We start from the raw sequence: 23,703 nt of genomic DNA, 5'->3' as shown, positions 1-23,703 counted from the left end.
ATGAGATAGATGTGATATATTGCGACAAAATGAATTATCAATCTTCGATGATTCTACGAGTCATTTTTTCATTAACATAAAATAAGAAAGTCTCATTTTATATGTTTTTCACCATTACGTCGATTAATTTTACGTGAAAGGGAAGGAAACACGCTCGCTCAGATTGCAAGTTCGTAAAACGAAGCACCTGATTCGCGCACCAAAATAACGCACAAAGGTTCAGAGTTTACCGGTGGTTTGCAGGCTGACCATAGATTCGACGTCGAGATAATTCGCTGGCGCTCGATTAAAAGCCGCGCGACCAGGCAACGGAACGAGACGGAAGTATGAAGAGGAGAGCGAAGTCTGAGAGCAGAAGAGAGAGACTAATGCCTTAAGCAGAGTTAAGCCGCGGCTTAAACGACGACCACGATGCTGCAAACGCGTTCTTACCTCTACCTACCTTGCTCAGCCTCCAGTAAGACTAACGAAATCGTTCACGATGTCGCGAAGTTTTGTTTTAATCAGTTTAAAATTCAACCTATAAGCCGTTTCGCTCGTATCGATCGAATTCTGAGTTTTGTTCCGTTATGAAATAAACTGCCGAGAGAAAGGAAAACATGCGCAAAATTTTTGTGACTTATAATCATAAATTACTTTTCACGAAACTGATTTGATTTGGCAAAGAAAATTTTTAATAGATATGTAATAATATCTTAATCTTAAACATTTATTCTTTGATATTATATTTTGAGATATAAACACTAAAGTATTTTTATTTTATTATTATTTCTCATGAAAATGTGAGCATATTAATTAACATATGTTACATTTTTTAATTACGATTGATATTTGATTGACAACTTACAATTAAATGATATGATAGGGAACAAACTCATGAGTGAATTTGGTAATATTTACCAAAACTCTGTGATAAAAAAATATATATACTTATGCCGAAAAATAACGCTGACAATAAAAGATATATATTTGCTAAACTACGCATGTATGTATGATCGATAAGATTGATAAGGAATTTACAGCTGTTGCCCAACCAGTTTCATTTTTATAATTCTGATGCAATGTAGGTACAATCGGAAGTTATCGTGATAAAAAGGTTTTTATCACGATAACTTCCGATTTCGTTTACGAGAGACGGTCAGCGAAATTTCAAGATACGGCATTCCGTGAGAAATTATGACATCCGACGCAGTTAGTCATTTCTTTCCGGATCTCGGCCCTCTTTCTTTCTGTTGAAAAAACAGAAAAAAAAGGAGAAAGAGAGCAGTCGAGAAAACGGAGATTTATTTCAGAATTAAATACCTCGAACAAATACGCCCTCGACTCGCCGGCGAGCCCTCCTTTCTTCCGATTCATCCCTTGACCTCGTTTTCCTGGATCGTACTTTCCGACTTCATTGACCCGTTAAGCCGATTTAAAATGTTCCGCCTTTAACCCCTCGAGAGTCGAGCCATGTTTTATATCTCACTCTCGTCTCACTATCAGCATCGAAAGTTCTAGCTTCCGGTTTCCACGTGTTTCGATGTAAGGTAAATGGGATAACAAGATGGTTTTATGTCAAACAAATTAAAATACTTCGTTAGATAATTCGTATTCTTTCTAATAAATCCGCAGCACAACGTCACTGTTTATATTTCGTTCAAATTAATGCAATCGAGAATTATAAAATAAAAAAAAAATAGAATCTGTTTGCAAAACTTTTTCTTCTCAAATTGTATAATTTTTCCTTTTAGATCAATGTATCCTTTATCGACGTTAAAAATGTATATGAAATTACGCGTCAGAGATTTATTCGACTAGAACAACACAAGCGCGCATTACGCGCGCGCCATTCTTCGGTTTTATGTTTAAAAAAATAATATTTTTTTTCAAAATATAAAGTTTGTTTAAACTCGAGTAATATTTTTTCACAGAAATAAGCTGATTAAAGCGTTAATTCGCTAATTAAATTTGAAAATAATAATATGTTAAAAAATTAAAATAGTAATATGTTGTAAATAATATGTTACAATATCTTATTCTCGATTAATATTTTTTGACAGAAATCAGCTGATAACTGTCAAAAATATTAATCGAGTTTAAAGTATTATAATATATTATTTAAAACATGTTATTATTTTAAAAATTAATTAGCAAATTAACGCTTTAATCAGCTGATTTCTGTCAAAAAATATTAATAAAGCGAAAATATGCTAATTAAATATTCTAGTTTACATATTTATATTTATATTGTGTATGTTATAATTTGCCAATTAAATTTAAAAATAATAATATGGTAAAAGTTATAAAATAATAATATGTTGTAAATAATATTATAATACCTTATTCTCGATTAATATTTTTTCTTTCTAAAGCTATATCTTTTCGAACGAATCTCCTCCGAGTTTTACTTAATTATTAATATTAAGTCATGTATATAGTATCGCGCGCGCTATTAGAATGAAGTTGCCGATGTTTGTAAGCCTCGGCCATTACCGAAACGCCGCGAGTATCAGGCAGTTCGAGCTGCGTCCCGCTGTGATTATTTAGTAAGCATAATCGTTAGAAACGATTTCTAACCTTTGTATTGTAATATTTATCAATCACATATCATAATTTCAACGTTAATATGTCATCGTAATTGTTCGAAACGCATTATCGCGAAAAAATTGTTGCAAAATCTCTTGCCAACATAACCCAACTTAATCTGTTTTTGCGCGCGCGAATATGTTGCGATCCGTGGATATATCTATCGTTAATTCTAGCTTACATATTTATATTGTGTATATTGTGTATAATGCGAAATAAGATTATTCTAATATGTATGTATTTTATTTGTTACAGGTAGCATTGCGATACACAGTGCGACTCACGCGTCGTGTCGGGAGTGCCGTGTAAAGTTTCGCGTGTCGGGAGTGCCGTATAAAGTGTCGGACAATCGTAATTATTCGTATTTACGCAAGTGATTATCGTGAGTGCTATGAAGGAGCAATGACGGTCGACCAAGAGAGGAGGAGGAGGCCCGGGGAGGCATCGGGCGGCATTGGAGCAACTGTGAGGTATGTATAAAAACATTTTTTCTAAACTGCATTGTTGAGATATTCAACACACACATACATATGTATATACATAATTTGAATATTTTGTTTTCAGATCAATGTGTGCTGTGTACTACAACTCCGCTATTGCAGGTATCGGTGAGTGAGAAATTGTTTATTTTATAACATTTTTCTATAGTGGTTATGGGAGTGTATATAATATGTTGAAAATATTAAAATAATAATATATTTTAAATAATATGTTATAATATTTTATCCACGATTAATATTTTTTGACAAAAATCAGCTGATAATTGTCAAAAATATAAATCGAATTTAAAATATTATATCTTTTTCTAAAAAAGACATGTTAATTGTAAGTCGATTCTCGCAAGTATTGCTGCATCTTTTTCGCGATACTGATTGACTGTTTCGATTCGCATTGTGCGTTATATTCGTAGCATCGAGAGGCTGTCATCGCGAGGGTTAGTAGTTTAACAGTTTGTTCAAAATAAAATTAAATAAAATAATATCAGTTTTAAAATATGTTGTAATATAACGCACAACGCGAATCTTAACAGCCAATGAGTATCACGGAAAAGCGACAACAATAAACTTCGATATATGCGAGTATCGACTTTACATATCTTTTTTAAAAAAGGATACGCGAATCGTTCGATGCCTCTCGACTCTTTGCTCGTAACAAAATGAATAACGTAACATTCATCGTTCGAAGAACGATTATGTTCACAAACGCGACGTCTCAGCTGAGTGTTTGAGCAGCAAGACGTAACGAGGTCAGGGAAGTCAAAGGGGAGTAGTAGTTGCAAGATGTAACCCGCGTAATTCACGACGGAGCCGCAGGCGTCATGAGAAGGGCCGGGGACGGGAAAGCATTATTCCCCATGAAATCTCACGACGCCGATAAAGAGAGCAAGAGAGGGAAAAAAATAGAAATCGGTCCGGCTTCAGGAAATTATCTCGCTAAATGGATCCGCTGCCATCTCTCTCGTTTATTGCCGTCCGAGCTTATCTCGATACGTCGTATCGAATCCTCCGGCTATCCGTCGCACTGCTTGGAGAAATCACGCGGATATGATTGACACGAGAGGAACGCAATACATCCCAGATACAGCTCTCGGAGAAGTGTAGCTCTCGACACAGAACGCATCTTTCTACGCGAAGCACACTTCTCGTGTCGTTCTATATTTTTAAAATGTACGTGTAAAATTGCATCGTGAGCTCTGAAATTTCTCGTAGAGATTCATAGCGGAATTTTAAAAATTCGATGGAGAGAAAATTTGGGGAGTTGCTTGTGTTGCTTAGCAATGATTTATATTTAATGAAAATTGTCTGGCGAAATTTTATTTAATAAATTATCATGTCAACCCTACAAAGACCGAGCAAATTCTTTTCAGGGATTTTTCGAAAGTAAGGTAACGTAAATTCGAACGCGGTTCAACAATTTTCAATACGTGAATACTCATGTATTTTACATTCACCTATATATAATGTAATATGTGATACATTATTCGTTTTATCAAAAGGTCTAATAGTATCGTGTAACGAGATTTGAATTTCTATCAACGAATATAGTTACTTCTTGACAAAGCAAGCCTAATTTGCGACTTATTGAAGGAAATGTTATACTGAAGTAATATTGCTTGTTAAAGAGTTAAACTTTAATATTAAATCATGTGTATCTTCTTTGTAGAAATGTTTAATTAATCTTACAGATTTGTGCATCGCGCAAAAAATTAAATGAACTTCAGATTATTAGTTTTCAATGATCTATATAAGCTTCTCTTTACATATTTATCTATCGAACATATACATAGTTTTCGAAACGCAACATTTTCCGAAAGTCAATCAATCTTTCAGCTTAAAGTAAAAGATTGCCGAAACATATATATTGTCTAAATAATAGCCAACTTGTCTATAAATCTCTACAGTAAGCGGCTTGTTATATATCCGCTTGTTAACGTTTCTCATTTAAAGAATATCTGATGGCTTCAGTGCAATTTAACGAGCTTCTCTTCCAATCGCGCAAATATGTACGTATACATATTTCACTCGAACAAGAGGAAAACTGCGTGCTCTAGAAGCCTATGATGATACATAATTGCACTCACGGTCTTTAAAGATCCATAAGTCGTCGAGGTGTGAACTCGCAACATAATGTAAAAATGCAAATAAGCAAACCGTTAACTTTTATGGTACAGATTTACCAAGCGTATCTTCTCCAACGAAGATATATTAATCTTCAATAATATAATAACAATAAATAAATTTGTAGCTTCCAGTTATTTATACATATACGCGTTTAATTAGTATCAACTGAATTAATAATTTATTGACTTATTAATATATTAATGTTGTCTGATCTATAAATCTATTAATATATTAGCGTTAAATATATGCTTTTCCTTTAAAAAGGGCATTGTGATACACGTGTAATCTTTGAATCACTGAAGTATGACGTTCTAGCTGCCAACATGAGGGTTAAAACGCGATCGGGTGCCAGCGGGCGTTTTGTCAAAGCTCCAAGTAGCGCAAGGACATTCCGGAAGTTGAAACGTACGGGCGAGCGAGGTCACACGTGTTGCACGTTCGGCCGAAATATTTTTCGGATATATGTATGTATGTATACTCTGTTTTCAGCGAATTCGCACAGAGATTCCTCTCTCGGTTAAACGCAGTTTACAATTGCAGTGCATGTTATGTAATGCGACGATCGTTGTAATATCGCTACCTCAAATGAAAGTTGTTTGCAGCTTTTTCATATCGTGCAAATTTATTGGAATATAAAGCTTAAAAAAAAAAGAGTGAAGTTTTAATATTCGACGGGGTTTAATTTTGCATGTATATTGCAAACAGCTTTTTTAAAAATGAACAGTTCTAAATTACTGCCAATTAATCGATTTATGTTTAACATCGCACTCTTACTGCCTCTACAATGTTTGTTAAGAAGTAACAATAATGAATTTTGTTTGCATGCAAAATATTTCCGTTTGCAACGCGATGCAATCACTTGAGAGAATAATGAATGAAATTGGACATATATGTATATCTGACGCAGCTTAATATATCTAAAGCATTTGAGCAAGCACATTTTAAAGTTCAGAAGTAATCTGATCGGGATTTTAAACTGTAATTTGTGTAAAACTGCTACATCGATAACGAAAACTCGATCTGCTTCAAAAAAACAATTCGATGGGCATTCGTCTTTTCGAAAATACATAAAAGGCGAGAAATTGCGCGAAACAATGAATTTATGAAAAACCTCCTCCCAAAAAAAGAAAAAACGACGCGTACAATGTTGGTCGTAATGTTACAAAGAGCAGGAGAGGAAAAACCGCGCGAGCGTTGCCGAGAGACGCAACACGCGTATGCTTCATTCCTAAAAATAAAAAAGAGAAAAAGAAAAAATGGCATAAAAAAATAATCCAAAAGTCAGGCGCGGAATTAAAAACGCCGCGAAAACGACGAAAGAGCCGGTGCTTATAACCTTTTTTTCACTTGTTTTGTGTGCGTGTATGTACGTGAGAGAGACAGAGAGAAAATTTCGTGCAACGAGATCACTCGAGCGTGTATACACTCGTCACATCGAGGGTCGATCGCTGCCATAAAGGCGCGAGTTTGCAGGCTACTTCTGTCGAAAATTTTGGTCGACACCGCAGCAACTGTTCTCGCAAACATTCGACAGCGAAACGAAAACAGGAGTTTCGTCATCGCGTATCCTGCTATTGTCTATTAGATTTCCGTCACAATTTATTTCTGCAACTATTGCGCATCCCTGTATTGATATCCCGATACACAAGAATAAGTTTTCCGCTCTCTCTTGAAATGGAAAATAGAATATAAAAGTGATAACTTATTCATGTCAGTCGCGATTAATCCGTCTCAAGTACGGACGGAGTTAATTTCGCGGACAAAAGAAATCCGACACTCAGTCGTAAAGTCTCGAGTGGCGCGAACGGAGTAATTAAATCTGCAGTTTGCGACTCATTTGGCGGAATCGAGACGAAGTAACGAAGGAACGCAGATAACAGCGAGCGTGAGAGATTCTCAAGGACTCGCGGGTCGCCTCTTTCCTCCGGCGAGGCAGGTTAGCCGACGAAGAAGCGCGGAACGGCGGCAGCTGCGAGTTTCTTGCGACTGCCCGGAGAGAACAAGCTGTACCGTTATGAATAAAGGAGGTTGAGAGAGCCGGATGATCGAACGTGTCGTGTGCCGCATTTTCTTATCCGCCGTCTCTTCGCTACGCGATTTGCAATCACGAGGAGTTTAATGTATCCTCTCTGTTTATCGAACAGAAGAATCGAGTCAAAGATTCCGAAAACATTTTTTTCAAGCATTTTTAAATCCCTGATTTCGCAAAGATAGATATATAACGTGTTGCGGATATTAATTTAATTTATATTCAAATTGGTCGCCAATATTCTTCATTTAAAGCTTAGCAAGATATTAATTAGATGTTTAAACTTTTCAAAAAAAAATTTTTCGAAAAAAGATAAAGGGGAAAATCTCAATTTTTGATAAAACGAAGTTTATAGTTTTGTTCATTAAATACATTCATTACCAGGTCTTTCTCGCGATGATAACACCACAGTACACGTGTCGTCATGTTATTGCCGTCATGTATTAAAGTGTCGTGCGGCATTGAATTAACTTACTGAAAACGAGACGAAACTGCGGTAAGCACAAGCCAAGTCGTTGCTCCTTTAATTTAGCGGTACTTGTCGGAAAATTGCGGGCAGCCAGAGTGAAAATAAAATGGTGCCGCCGAGCGAAAGCGAAATGACAAATGTCATTGATTACAAATGACTGTGTTTCTCGCCACAACTCGAAAAATGCGCTGGCCGCGTAATGAGCCCGGTAATAACGATCTCGAATCACTCGTCGCAACTGATGTGTTAATCCAGCGAGCTGATTGTACCATTTTTGAGATTATTAAATATCCACTTTAACGCGACAATAATTTTGAACACATCGCGTGACCTCTTTACGCGTGTATTGTATTATTTAATGACACGCGTGCGTTTCTTCTCATAAATCACATTACATCATCAAGTATATACGAGTACCAATTTGTACAATCCCGACGCGATAATTAAAATAAAATTAATTATCATAAATAACCTATTATATGTACAAGCGATTCAAAAGTGATCAAGCAAGCGTTTTTGCGTTGAATAAAATATTACCCATTTTATCGCGGGCAGTGTTATCAAAATATGTTTATCGTAAAAAGCGTTTAAAAGGCACTAATATATTCCGCGATGAAAAAAGTGTAATAAATCACATGTTTTTTTTAAAGCCGCGCGTTTATATTTTAATCGCGCGCTACGACGACGGATGTTTACGGCATTTTAATATCAGCATATTTAATGGAGTAAGCAGCACGACTGCGACGATGACATTGCCACCTCGAAATCTAGTTTTCATACTGCGCTAGCTTTCGTGTCCGCACCGCCATAACGGCAATTCCTTTTCCATTTGGCTTCCATTCGGCTTCCATACAGCTTCAACCTCACCCTCGTGAAAGACGGGCGGAGCGCGGCTAAATAGAATTAAGGCGAAATGGAGCAACGTAAAACTCGACTTCCGTAACATGCGGGGAAAAATAAAGCGAGAGAGCTGCGGTACGTGCGACGTTAACGAGTTACCGGGTAAACCATAGTAGTTATTGGCTGTTTAACTTTTTTTTCGAGACTGTGTATGCGATTAATTAACTTTAAAAACAAGTTTGTATTTTTATCCGTATCTAAAAATTATCGAGAATCGTTCCATATTCATCGTATGATACATTTTCAAATTATTTGCTATCAATTTCCGATATATAATGTATACGACACATATAATGTGGACTTTATACGATAGTTTATAGAAAGCTCTGTCCAACGATAATAGGTGAGAGATCGTAACGGCTTAATTACGATGTATCAAAACAATCGACTGGTGCTTCGATAATTCGCGAGTCAACATTCTGTTCGCTGACTGGGCGAACTTTGCGAACGAGAAAGTCCCGTTACAGAGAGAGAGAGAATGTTCCGGTATATCCATGTGGAATGCCAAGGGAATTTACGGTTATTACAATCAAAGCTGTGAGACAAATATTCGTTTTGGAAAATGAGATGGTATATTTGATGTGTAACAATAATAATAGTAGTTTAATTTGTGTGTAAAAAACAGGTTGACAGAAATATCCTGCCTTAAACTCTCGAGGATAGAAAAAAAATTGATTAGCAGACGATTAATTAAACGTATTAAAAAATTAAACACGCGATTACATAATTATAATCCAATGAATGAAATACGCGATGTCGTTATCTTGCCAGCTAGCTGGAGGGAGGATGGTTGGGATGAAAATCTCGTCTGTTTGAAAAAAGGCGGAGAAGTCGTCGGCCGATCGACCGCGCGCGAGAGCTCGGACGCGTTCATTTAATTTCCTGCCGGCTACTCCCACGCGGGAACGCGCGTGGAAACGGCGCAGATATCGTCGCAAGAGCCGCTCGGAATAATTAGATCCAAGGCCATGCTCCCGCGACCGGCACAATACCTCGCCCACTTAACGCACCGCAACCCGACGCGGCGTGTCTTTCCGCCGTTTCGCTCCGGCGCGTGCACCCACATTTCCGCTCGCGCAACTCGCGTATGAATGGAAGGCGCGAGATGAACGCTCCCTCGATGCGAGAGGCATCTTTGTTTTCTATCTTTCTCTCTGTAGCTGTTTAATTAAATATTTATTTCATTTTTCCATTTACGCTGGTTTCTGGAGCTAGCAAAATCTTTATTCACGCAATACTTTCGTAAGCGCGATGCAGCGAATTCAATGCACGAGACGACCCTGTACGAGAAATTCTCCGTGCGTGATCATAACGTATGAATCTATTGTTTGGAATATAGCACGCATGGTAATGCGAATTACTGGCGTGGGATTAGCACTGAAAGATATATGTTGGAGCACGTAATTGACTTTCACCGTGAACGCGTATAATCGCGATTTACTAAAGCTCGCGCAAAGTACCGTAGGATTGCGGACGAAGCAGAAGAAAGTCCGCGAACTTGAATGAATATGAGGTTGCCTCGAGCGTTTTAAATGGTCGAACCAGCCGTATATATCGCGGATGTAGATATTCGAAAGGAGATTGTTATTTCGATATACACGTAAATAAGATCGAGAAATCTTGCGCCGTGAAATTTTGCCTAGTGCTACTTTATTTAAATAACGATACTTCGTAAATCATCTCGTGACGTAAACACGCATCCGCCATATGAAGAAGGTAGATTCGAAAGTTCACCGAAGAGAAAAATGGGTTCTCGGATGAACGATGTAATGTTACGAAAATCAGAATTGTTTCGAATTTCTCTACATCATATATTATATTGTGCTGTTTTCTTTTCACGTGTTAAGATTTTTAGAACTGATGTTCTACATTTCCGAAAAATATAAATTCAACGAATGATGAGAATAAATCGAAATAATCGACAGCTTTCGGAATCATTTTGAATTTTTTTACGAGACAGATATTTCAAGTCACATTATATTCTGTCGCTTTTTTTCACGAGCTGATGCTCTACATTTTCGAAAACTGTATGGATCCAACGAATGGCGAGACTAAAATCGAAATAGTCGACAGCTTTGCACTAGTTGACGATGTTAAAACCGCGAGGGGAGAAAGATCGCGCACGGTAATCCTTCGACACTTGGAATTGTAATATCCATTAGTCCTTTTGATATCCGGCTAATCCATCTCCCGCGGCCATTTTCCCGATTTACATACCTTCCTGGCTTTCTTCCACGACGGCGAGCTCGTTTGTCTCGCCGCGCCGCGAGAAAACCGTCGGGTTCGATCGTACATCACGGCGAAGAGAAGGCGAAGGGCCCGGCAGCATTCTCCGGCATGCTGCCGGGAATATGGAGATGCTACGATAACCCCGCATACCGAATTACCTGCGAGAGAGGTCTATATATTCAATGTGCTCGCTCCGCCGAGTGCACGTCACTTCTCGAACCGCCGTCGTTTCATCTCGTTTCGTTTCGCGCCGGTTTATTAGCATAAAATGATTGGCCAACTTTATCACGTAACGTACGACAAACATTTCACTCTCCAGTCTCGTTACGACTAATAATTAATTGTAATATTTGGATTTCTTCGCGAATCGTATTATTATCGAGCCTGTTTATGATTTTTCATTAAAGTGTAAAGCTGGTAAATTTCTATTTCCACGCTTTAAATGTTAAGCCGACATTTTACACGTTAAATTTAGCGTATTACATTTGTGGAGAAAGAAATAGGATAATATAAAATAATAAAATAAATAGAAAACGAGAGAGCAAAGGTGATTAAAATCAAGCTACGAGACTGTTTATCCGGATTTGCATTACAGCGATGCGTAAGTATCTACTCTCGATTCGAACGCAGCCCCGGCGGCTGTCTGCTCCGAGGCGCATCCGTTTCCACTTTCGCTGCGACTTCCGAGAAGAAATTATGCTAACGCTCATAAATCGCCGTCGGGCACGCGTCTCGTCGCATGGATTTAATTAAATATTTGCATTCGGTTTAATCCACTCGTGTCCCCGTTTTCTGTGTCTTCCCTTCGTTTCTCTCTCTCTCTCTCTCTCTCTCTCTCTTTTTTCTTTATTCTTGTAGGCGTAGATGTTCCCCAACGAGACCGCGGTTGAGAAAAGACAGAAGAAAAGTAGAGAGTTATCGCCGCGTATTTGCATCCGGATAATCATGCGACGCCCGTATTCATTACTCTTTGTGAACTGGTATAAGACGACCGCAGAAGAAGTTATACGGATAAGAAGAATAAAGGGGAAGATAAACCCTCTCTCTCTTTCTTTCTCGGCCACAACTTTCCTTCGTTACGTACAATTGACGGATATAAATGACATTGTAAAGATAATTTCAGCAAACGCGACGCTAAATATTTAAACCGCGATAATAAAGCAGCCGCGCTCCTCTTTAGAAGTTTTTCAGACGATTATACTGAATTAATGATTCGTTTAATACATTTTTGTCGCGAATAATTGCAACGTGAGTGGCTAATCGGATTAAAAGTAATTTTAGATTGTTATTTCGTTGTTATAAACGTAATACGAAAAATCGTTGCAACGAAAATTGAAATCGCTCGATCACACATACATACGTCGCTCAATTTTGCGCTAACGAGGTTTCATAAGTGGAGCAAAGAGTAGAGAAGCGTGTGTTTCAAGGCTCGCTTGTATCGTGTTGTAACGGTCGACGAACACGTAGTTGCAAGCTAATACGGTCGATATACGCGGGTGTTAATGTTGGCTGAGATACGGCCCCTGTAAAGGAAACCTCGTTGTATCTGCTAGTCTGCTCTCTCTTTACGACTAATAATAAACTGTATCTATATAGAGAAGCCCTATGCGTTATCGCGACCATCACATAATTTTCCATCAAGTTACATGACACAGACGAGACATATCATCAGACGAAATGTTGTTAGATGAACAAATAAATTCGCGAAAGTCAGTTTATTGCATTGAAACTTAGAGTTGGAAGTTGTGAATTTGTTGCGACGAGGAATGGCAAGTTCTGACACGAAGAAGCGATCCTTAACGATCTGGCACGCGATAATGATATATACACCATAAATGCCGTTTATTTAACCGATCATCGACATTTTTGCGTCACGAAGAAATTTCTCTCGCAAGTCAGTGAAGATATGCTAAACCGAATCGAGTCGATTCGCGGGCGATTCACTCCGTATTTAATCGCGTATCATTCATCGTATAAATAATACGCTCAAAGTCATATGCAATTGCATAAACATAACGCCCCGGAAACCAATAATCTGTCAAATTAATTCCATCCGAATAACCCATTAAACCTAGTCTCGCGCATTAGTACAATTAATGGGGAAACTCAACGCCAAATGCAGTGCCGGATCTCTCTTGAGAGTCTTTAAAAAAAATCTCTCCCGTAAAACGAGACCCTCTCTCCTTCGACTCTTTCGCGTTAAAATGTTTCTTCTCTAGTTACTAGTACAGCGCAAAGTGTGTGTTGTAAAATAACATGTGCGTTTTACGACAGTCCAGAAGACGCATTTTTCACGTCAGCGACACGAGGATGCGTTTCTCTAGATGCAATCTCGAGCTGCGAGGCAACTTTCGTCGTGACAAAATTACTATTACTTCAATCCCCTCCCAGCTTTCTCCCGGTGGATTCAACTGTGCCACCGTCCCGGGAAACCACCGTCGCAGTGGAACGGAGTACGTTAATTGCTCGAATTCGGGGGTAAATTCGCTGCTGCAACTAATTGCCCGTCCATAATCTTCGTAATAATCGCGCGAGACAGACGTTGCCGCCGACGATCCTTTAATGCATGCGCGTTTCCAAACGACATTTAAATCGTGACGGATTGCACCAGAATTTGCAACCGAGACATTAGTTTCTCTCTCTCTCTAGTCCCTATATCGCTTCTCGAACTAGTTACTATGCGCGTACACGTGCCACCACATGCGACCTTTTTTAACCGTGAAAGTGGAATATAATTATAACGAGAATGCACGGCCGAAGCGTTAAAAAAAAACGTCAAATTATACACTCTTACGAGTAACGGCGAATTTTTCCCTTCGATAAATTAAAATTCAGGAAGATTTCATTGCGAGCTGTCACCACGCAAGTTTTTAAATCTCGGTGGAACGAAGCTTCGAATTAAATTTCCAACAACGTCAGGTTTAGTCTATTTACGCCCCCTTTTGCAGGTTTCCTCGCGTTAACCTCGTTTTAACTCTCGATGTTAAATAACTTCGTAATTGGACTTTGGTTTGCACACTTTATTCTTTCGGGGAAAAGATAATGGTTTGTAACGAGGGAGCGTGCGAGAGAGATTGGGAAATGCCATGCGTGATATTAGGGAAATACGATCGGAAATGTCGTCGTCAAGATTGATCTGAATTAACGACAACCAAATTTCTATCGCAAAAGTTTAATAGCTCCGTCTTGTTTGTCGACTACAGTTCACTATCTCGACCGAATCGTATTCTCGCCCACCATCTCTCTCTCTCTCTCTCTCTCTCTCTCTCTCTCTCTCTCTCTCTCTCTCTCTCTCTCCACCGGCAAAGTTAGTTTTCAAGCTATAGCCGAGTCGGAGAACCCGTTACAAGGTGGATGACCGAATTAAAGTTCGAGCAACTCGTGCCTCTCTACGCTGCTACCGGGAAAGCTCGTCGAGAAGCCGTCGAGGGAGACGAGAAAAACTACAAGTCTTGGGTAAAGATTTTCACACGCTCATAGACAGATGACGGAAAGATTATGATCAAACATTACATTAAACGATATTAAACATCGCTTTAAACATATAAATTAGTTGTAAAAATTAAAAAGTCCTTTGGTTTTTCCATCTAAAATAAAACTTATAATAGTAAAAAATAAATTGTGGCATGTAGACAAGAAAATCTCATATAACAAAATCTTATAATCTTCCTTAAAAATATAAAAGTTTCCAAAAATATATATGGATAGTATAAGAAAAAAAAAAACACCTCAAAAAACACCTCTTTTCTTCTCTTCTCTTTCATCGTCAATAGTCGCGTCTGTTTGACTTATAATCTTATAAAAATCTTATAAAAATAGATTATCAGATGGAGATAAAAACAAATTCTCGGAAGAGACTCTCAGAAATATAAAATTAAAAATAGAAACTTATCAAAGATATATATAAAATTATATATTAAAAATATCATATTTTTATATTTGTAGAATATAATTTAAAGAAAAAATTGAATACATATAAAACTACATATATTTCGTTTCATTGTCTGACAACCGTCTATTACGATAGCAATCACGACGATGAAATTTCTAATTCGAGTCGTGCAAATCAGAAAATCGACGAAGAGAAAGAAGGCTATCGATGAAAATATAACACCGCGGCTGAGCAAATATCGAATCCGAAAATACAGCGAGTTTTCGTCGCACAATTCAGCACGTGTCGAGGATCTTAAGCACAAATTCATGAATTCGTGACGGCGGTTTACAACGCGACAGTTTAATTTTTCGTTAAAATAAACGATTGGAATGCTATTATTAAACGTATTTTTTTCATTTTTAGATCCGATTGCGAATAGATTTCTCGATATCCTTGAACAGGAATTTTTTAAGATATAAATATTCCTGGCGTATCCAATCGACTGAAATTAAACGTCCATCTTAATATATCGTTCTAACATATCGTCAAAATTCCCTCCTGAATCTTTAAAGACGGCATTTTAAGATGAACCGATCGTTGAAATTAATATTAACCGCGAAACGTCAATTTACATGACGCTGTCCTCCGAAAGTAACCGTGCCAGTCTAAAGATACCGAGAAATCAATTCGGAGTAGATGCTCGAAATAAACGTGCAATTTTCCAAATTTTCGAGCTTGGCACGAGTCGTCCGAAATATAGAGTCGCGATAAGCGCGAATTTCTTCGATCGACGAAGAAATTATGAAATCAGTCGTAGAAGAAAAAAATTCGAAAGAAAGGCATCGACACGAAAGAGAGCTCGATTCGATATTCGCGGCAAGATATACGGAATAACAATTCAGAACGATCTCGAGGGCGCCGGAAGAAGAGAGGCTCGGAGAGAGATCATAAAACGGAACATCGGGCGGGAGAGACGAAAAACGCAAAAGAGCGAAAAAAAGAAACAGGACGAAAGAGCGAAGGAAAGAGACGCCGGAAAATTTCCTCCGACGTCTCGCAGATTTCTCCTTGCGGCGGTTCTCGCCGTGTCCTGTGAATCGTAAAGCGGGTTACTCGTTTCGCGGGTAGCCGAGGGGAAAAGGAGACGGGAGGTGGGTTTGTCGACATTTCCTCTTCTTTATACGGTACAACGAGCTTACATCCCCAATAAGTCGACCAAAGTCGTATTGCTCTCTCTTTCTCTTTCTCTCTCTCTCTCTTTCTTTTCCTATTTTGAGCAATCTTAAATTACAAGTTATTTTAAACTGTAATGCACAAAAATAAAAAAAAAACTGATAATTTTATTTACGTTTATCCGAACAATTCGAAATGTGAAAACAATTATAATTGATTGAAAATGATTAAGCTGTGTATCTTTCTTATGTTGGATAAAAATTACGATTAACTGATAGACGACAAATTGTATGATTAAAAAAAAACAATATTAATGTGCGCTAAAAACGTATTCGCGCGTGAGAAATGCAAGCCGAGGAAGGAAACATTCGCATGCAACGTTCCTTCATATTCTGCACAGCCCTGAACGCACTGAGCCAATGATTATCCGGATTGCACCGTATGCAATTCTCGAGTGCAGTGACCGACCTTGCGATCTTCAACCTGTCTTTCCGGCTTGGTTGCGAGTAACCGCCTAGAATATTTATCATCGACGACCGCGCGAGTCATAAAAATCGTCGAAATTCGAACGAAGAGATGCTCGAAAAAAATAAGGGACGCGGGCGCAATTATTGCGAACGATTTCCGAAAGCAAAAGGTGTCATTGAAGGTTTCATTGAAAGCATAAACGCGTGACGACAAGCTTTGTGTTCTGTTTCTATATCTGTTCATTTGTACGTAACAGGTATTTCTTCTTTCGATCGATTGTCTTCCCAATTATTTTCCATTTCTGTGTCATTTTAATAAGCTTAATAGTATAAAAGAGGACTGCCAATTAAACATTTTAGACGATCTTAATTAATTCGCAACAAAATTTGGAAAATAGAGGATCAATATACATTTATGTATCAAAATACATAACAGATGAAATTATAAATAAAATTTTATCGACTTTTGTTGTAAATCACAGATCTGGCCATTGGTCAAATTAATTCTAAATAATATATCATTTAAACATTTGAGCTAAAATCTTTTAGAAGTTATAGATGAGAAAGATTATTAATTCTCAACATGTTTAAACTTCTATAAAATACTTTGTTGTACGATTTTTAAATCTACGAACGGGAAAATGCTAATGATACAAAACGATCGAGTTTATTAAACAAACATAGAGCAATAAAACTTTATGTACGTGATTCAGGATCACGAAATAAAGATTCGACCAAAAAATCTGAAAAATCAGTAAGCTTAAATAATCGAACAGGTTTGCAAACAAGACTAGTCGCAGAATGAAATAAAAAAAAGATTAAAAAAGTGGAGACGCGGAACACCGACGATATCGCGCAACGAGAAATATTTATCCAGAGCTACGCATCGAGCTGCGTGCACCTGCATGCACGTGCGGTTGCGCGTGCATACAAACGAGGCGGTCGGGGATGACAAACAGCCCGGAGGGGTTGGTGCGTCGTTTAATCCCGACATTCCCTCGTTTCGACGGTCCCGCGCGCTCACAAAAGCCGTCGTTAGTAACTTCGAACCCTCGTACCGAAAACTTACCCCTCCGTGCTTCCCTAACTCGCCCGCCCTTCTTCCCTTTATCCCTAAGGAATGGGAGAATTGCGTCCCAACGACGCAGGTAACGTATTGTTCCGATTAATTATATGACAAGGCGGGATTACGGAATCGGGAATTCACGACGTTGAAAATTCCTTAAACTTTCGTTAAGAATACATTAGTCAAGATTCTCTGATCGCATCCTTGACCGGATTTTTATCGAAGGCGAAGGCAAAAAATATAGGCACCCGACATTTTCGGAATTAAATTAAAAGTGGCAAAAAACGGCAACCTTCGTTATTTCATCGTAAGATACATAGATGGACTAAATTGTTCTTACACAAGTGTCTCGTGTCTATCGTTATTCAAACTTAAAAGTGATTAAATTATATTGGGAAAGACGAAGAAAAATCTCGTGAAAGAGAGGAAAGTCCTCGATTCGATAATCTTCCGTGATTGAGTATTTTCAAATGAATGAACGACTTTACACTCCGCTCGGATCGACAAGAATGCGTTACACGCAAAAGTCGAGCGGGAGTGCGATTAGTCGAGATTCGATTAAGCGGGAGCAGCCACGATCGGAAAGTAATTAAGCCGCGACGGTAGAGAATCGTCGTCGTAGCTCTCGCTAGTCTTTGGCGGGCACCTAATGGCCGCTTAATGCTCCGGCACGAACACGAACAGCTAGAAGGAAGGAAAGGAACATTAATGTGTTCCTCGCACTGACGACAACGACAACGACCACGAAAACGACGAAAGGCGAAAACGACGAGTTCGTGAACGTGACTCGGCCTTGCTGCTGATCGCGAGGCCTATTATGATTCTGCTGACACAGCCAGATACCCGACCGGTACTCGAGTAAAAAAAAAAAAAGAGAGAATTGGAAGGCCGAGCTGATATGTATTCGCTAATCTCAGTTCGATTAACTATAATTTCACTGAAATATAGTAAATAACTGGAATAATTGGAAAAACGAGGTTTGTTTTTTCCGAGGTATTTAATAAAAAATATCTGATGCAATGAATGAATTAAAATCTTAATTCTTTGTTGCTTAGATTACTGGCATATTTAAAAATCTTTCAAAGAAAAATATATAAAATCAAATAAAATAGATAATAAATTTAAGACATGCATATATGTATAAAAAAGATATAAATGCATCTATTTTAGTTGTAATAATCGACAAATAGAGAGAAACATAAAAAAGGAACCAAATTTAAAAAATTGTATACTACTCAAAATTTATATTAAAATAAAAATATTAAAAAAAATATATGTATATATATATATTTTTATTAAGTATTAGTTTGTTTACAAATAAAATTTGAATCTCTCAAGTTTCGATGATACTGATGACTAGTACAATATATCATTTTGTTTTCATAGCACTTAATATACTTATTCATGTTTATCTTTAAGCGAAACGGTATCAGCAAATTCAAAATGACTCCACTTTGCATCGTGCCTTAAAACACAACTTCTCTAATTATGCTTTAAAGCGTCTTAGGAAATAATCGGTTTCCACTTTCAGATGATACAAAAAGCAATAAGATGACACTTTTGTCGATTCAGAAATCTTAAATATGTCGTATACAAAACAAGTCCGACAGTTTTGCTAAAGCCAAAGTATGCAGTAAATCGGATAAGGGTTAAGTGGCCAGTATAGCTTATCCTAGACCCGAAGCGGCCGGTCGACCGTCCGGCGCGACACAATAGAACGGATCCGATAAACCGAGCATGGGATTTATCGGCGTCGTGCTTAGCCAGGAAATGGTGTCCCTGTGGAAATATATAGGCGCGTATCCATTCGCCGTGTAGGCGAGCATCTCCCTTCGAGGGTATAACACAGTGAGCGAAAGAGAGAGAGTGTGTGTGTGCGTGTCTCGTGCACAATCACGCAATCGAGGAATAATATCTCGCAGCAAGAAAAATAATTTGCATATCAAGATATACTAATTTGCTAATTATAGAAGTAAGATAATAAAAAAATGTGAAATTTTAATCATTTATACAGTTATCAAAAATCAAAGGAAGTATCCACGAAATTTAAATGATTTGCTCGCGAAATTTTCGTCAATAACAAAGGTAATAAAGAAAATCTATAACATTTCAAAAGCCTAAAGAGATTAAAAGTAACGCAATTTGCATGAAGTACGTTTCATCCTTTATTTGCGATGATTCCTTCGACAAGACCGCACATTTCTGTCTTCGCGAGATTGAGTTTCTACTTTCATTGCTCTTCCGCTATTTATCAATTTTTCCGCGATTGGATTTTCGATAAATATCAATCTCTTGTATAGATATCTTTACATACCTCATCGATATTTTATGGGGACTTACTTTTTATCATCATTATTATCTTATCTCGCTAGTGTTACGCAAAGATCATGGTAGCGGTATATTTTATATCGCGTTAGTAATATTTATCGATAATCTCACATCATCGAACTCTCTCGCTTACGATAACTCCATAGCAATAAGTTGATAATTTTATATATTTTGATCATAATTGACAGAAGATATAATAGACCGCCAATTCTTTACATTGTTTCCTTATTAATTAAGATAACATAGATATATAAAAATATTATTAACGCAATCCAAAATACCCCCCTATCTGTACCGATAGAAATATCATCATATTCGCGAGAGAGATAAGCCGCGAATCATGAAAGTGCACGGGGACTTAGAGTGCCATTGAAAGTCGCGTTGTTGCGGCGGCTGTAGGTCGCGATGACTGGGTAATACTAAAAATAGTCGACGAGAACGATGCCGGGACTATTATTAAGTCGCGATCGATGTCGGGGCAGTCGTGGCGAGTTATTTCAGTGCGCGCCCCGCGAACGAACGCGGAAGGGGGAAAAGGGAGAGAACCGAGAGCGGAATGCCGCGACCGACCGAGAGCTATTTCGCGAGCGGATTCTCGGTGGAATATCCGAGATAAGGGATAAGAGTTAGCACGCGCGCGGCAAATCGTCCTGCGAGCTCCCATATTTCACGGGTATACCTACGATCGTCGCGCGTTCCTCGTTGGATCGGCTGGCTAACGGATGGAGAATTTGCGCGAGCTTCGAGAAAAGTTCATCTATCAGACGGATAATTCGTTCGTATGAGATATACGATGGTCGTAGAACCGATACACCTTCGAAACAAGTCGAAGGTAACACTCACGTGATTTCTAAGTGTCGGAGAATTTATAATTTTACTGAAATTCGCGTGTATATATGTTTCAGTATGTAATTTAAAATTTAAAAACTTTTACATTGTCTCTGTTTTTTTATTAATAATAATATAAAAATAATAGATATGCAATTATGCATATGGTTTTCTATACAATAATTACATTAAAATAATGAATAAATGCAATATGAAATAAATTATATTCAGAAAAAACTCGATATGATAATAACCATGGTTACGATATCGCTTTATTAGCGTATATAAGGTGGAAAATTGGCACATCGAATTGCGGCCATTAGCAGCCGATTACTACAACATCGATTATTATTATAATATATTGCTAACTAAACTTTATGAGTTATCTCTCGATTTAACAATATTGTCCTTCTTTATCTCCATTATCTACGTTAAAACGCAGCTACGATCAATAAAGCTTAATAAGCCGACCATAATTACATCACGCATTTCAATCAAGGATTAGGTCGCATTAATAAAATAATGTATATGCAATAATTTTATGCGTAATGATAAAAACAAATCATATTATGACCGCCACAATTCCGATTGATTTTAATCACACATATGAAATCATGAGTGAGTTTTAATAAAAATGCGCTTGCATTCGGCGGTGATGAATCTTCTGTTAAAACGCGCGGCGCAATCGAGCGTTTTTTTGCCAACTTTTCGCGATCGTTCTTTTCCGGACGCGCGTGGAGCTTTATTGACACTTTTAATTCGCGCGGAATAAAACTCCGGTGAGATTTATCGGCGACGGACTCCCGAAGTGCAAACGAACCGAAGTCCATCGGCACGATACGTATCTATATATATACGCGCATATGTATACACGCGCACAGCTATCTTTCGATTTAACGCCCCCGGCGACATATATACCTGCCTGCACTTCGCGGAATTATATTAGGAACCAGCGCTCGATCATTCATCATATTAGCCCGTGAACCCCTTTTTTTAGCCGAACCGGAATTACCGCAGATCGGAGGGGAATCGGATTCGGCGACTGCGGTCTCGTTTCGTTTTTTTTTTCTCTCTTTTTCGTTTTGTGCTCGAGGATTCCTCTTCTAACGAGAAAATAAATGTCGCGATAAAAGACTGAACTCTTTCCGCTATCGCAAGTTTCTTCGATTTCGTTTTATGTAATATTGCTTCTCAATCACGTTCGCTGCATCTCTCGTGAGATTTACATCTGTAGATTTATACGAATGAACCGATATAAAATATTAATTGTTTTACTTTATATTCTTGCTTTCTTTCATCGATTTATTTAATGACCAAATGCATGTACATATTTTCTTTACTTGAACTTGCATTTGTGTTTGCGATATCTTAATTTCTCTAATTCTTCTGACTATCTTGCACGACAAGTTTCTCCTAAGATAGCGATAAATTGATCAATTATTTTTTTCTTTTTATAATCAAGCAAAACCGTTTTCACACCATTGGTGAGTGCTCAGACTAGTGTGTCCTTCTCTTTTTCTCTCCCTATATGCCGCTTTGAGTTGTTGGACGAAAGTTCGTGACTCGCTACAAATTAGTCACGGCGGTAGATCGAAAAGATCCGCTGGTATTTCCGGAGGCGGATGCCGGATTGGCGGTTAACCGCCGTACGATTCAGAATAGTTACATCGCCACGGCAGACTCTCTTTCGGCCCTTCCGAGAAAACTGTCCGGCGCAAAGGAACGTTTAATTTTTGGCCCCCGCCAATTTCAGATCCTCCGCTCGGCAGGCATGAATCTTTCTCTCTCCCTTTCTCGGCACCCCCGCTGGGCCGATCGTGCTATCCCCTGAATTCCCCTTCGTTGACCCCTACGCGTATATCATTTCTTCTCGCCCCTCGTACACCCGTGGAGCCCCTATATAATATACCGTCGAGAATACGTGAATGGCTTCCGTTGTGTTTCTCGTACAGGCTCATTTGATTCGATTAGTTCGCTTGTTCACGATTTTCACGGGACTTTGGATAGTTAAATAATCATACCGTCTTTAAATAAGACTTTCTAAAAATATCTAGCATATGTATATTACAAAAAGAAAAAAAGAGTAAAGAATCTCTATAAAATACGAATCTAATATTTTTTTATTCCGGCAGCCCTTGAATTTTACGTCGCGCGCGAGCGCGGTACATGGTATCCCGTCATGGAAAACTCCGGGGATCGTTCACCCGCGACCTTTGCCGACACCTAGTTGACCTTGAGATCGTCAGTAAAGATCCCGGTTCTAGCACGGCAACAATCCGCGCGGTGTGCCTACCTTCCTCCTCCTCCTCCCTAAGGGCGCCTCCTCGCGTCTCCTCGCCAATTACGAGCCGGGAGGAGAGCGTGCAACCCAAGTGCACAACACGGTGTGGTCGGGTGCAACGCGCGCGCGACCCTATTCGAATGCACCGCGCGGGTGCATTGACCGCCGATTCCCGACATATTCTCGCCGTTTTAGCCACCGCGGTTCGCCGGCGATTCGACAGTGTTACAGTGTTGCATTGTGCTACGTGCACGATATCGTATCTCTGGGGTCGTAATACGTGGACCCGCAGAGAGAGACTCGTGTGCATCACACGATGCGGCGCTAATAAAAACCTACTCGCATTCGACTTTGCGATATATAACGTCGCTGTGTATATTATTCGAAAAACACTAAACTCTGTAAAGAACGCTGGCATCGATGTAAATCTGTTGAGAGACCAAACTTATACTTCTTTGAGTCGTTAAAAAAGCGAATTAAATATTAAATAAATAAGATTTACATTGCATTATATAAATCAATTATATAAATTAATTAATGCCTTATTTCGTATACAATAAAATCGAATTTCCGTTTGTTTATGTCTCTGTTTCAATGACAAACTTGTTTTTACATCGAAAGCTACCGCACAAAATAAATACGTATTTTCGCATTTGGAATCTGCGATATTAGCTGATATTAGCTTCAATGCCACGCGGATTATTGTCAAGACCGTAAACAAAACCGTAATTGTTTTATCTCGCGAATCGTTTTATCGAGCGCCACTTTGCGTACGGAGGGAGGAGAGAAATGGCAAAGAGGGGTTTCAATATAAACTCCACTTCATTCAGTGTCGGAAGTACGGTAACTGCACTTCCGCGCATTCTCGTT

The 23,703-nt window shown here is 38.5% G+C and overlaps 1 protein-coding gene and 1 long non-coding RNA gene across 4 annotated transcripts in view; one reads left to right on the top strand and one right to left on the bottom strand.

Moving 5' to 3' along the window:
• The window catches only part of LOC145935779 (uncharacterized), a 176,257-nt gene that overhangs the window by 16,350 nt on the left and 136,204 nt on the right, over positions 1-23,703 (bottom strand). The window lies entirely within an intron of this gene.
• LOC145935780 (uncharacterized) overlaps positions 1-23,703 on the top strand; it is a 122,490-nt gene that overhangs the window by 17,194 nt on the left and 81,593 nt on the right. Inside the window, exons 2-3 of the long non-coding RNA XR_014425279.1 lie at positions 2,824-3,038; positions 3,133-3,176. This is a non-coding gene — a long non-coding RNA (uncharacterized LOC145935780). The remainder of the gene's footprint in view (positions 1-2,823; positions 3,039-3,132; positions 3,177-23,703) is intronic.

Source organism: Prenolepis imparis, unplaced genomic scaffold (assembly GCF_030444845.1).
Source record: "Prenolepis imparis isolate NDT839.2.m4 unplaced genomic scaffold, iyPreImpa1.0 SCAF_5, whole genome shotgun sequence".
Taxonomy (NCBI): domain Eukaryota; kingdom Metazoa; phylum Arthropoda; class Insecta; order Hymenoptera; family Formicidae; genus Prenolepis; species Prenolepis imparis.
The sequence above is the reverse complement of the archived record's forward strand: the minus strand, read 5'-3'. Positions and strand labels throughout refer to the sequence as shown.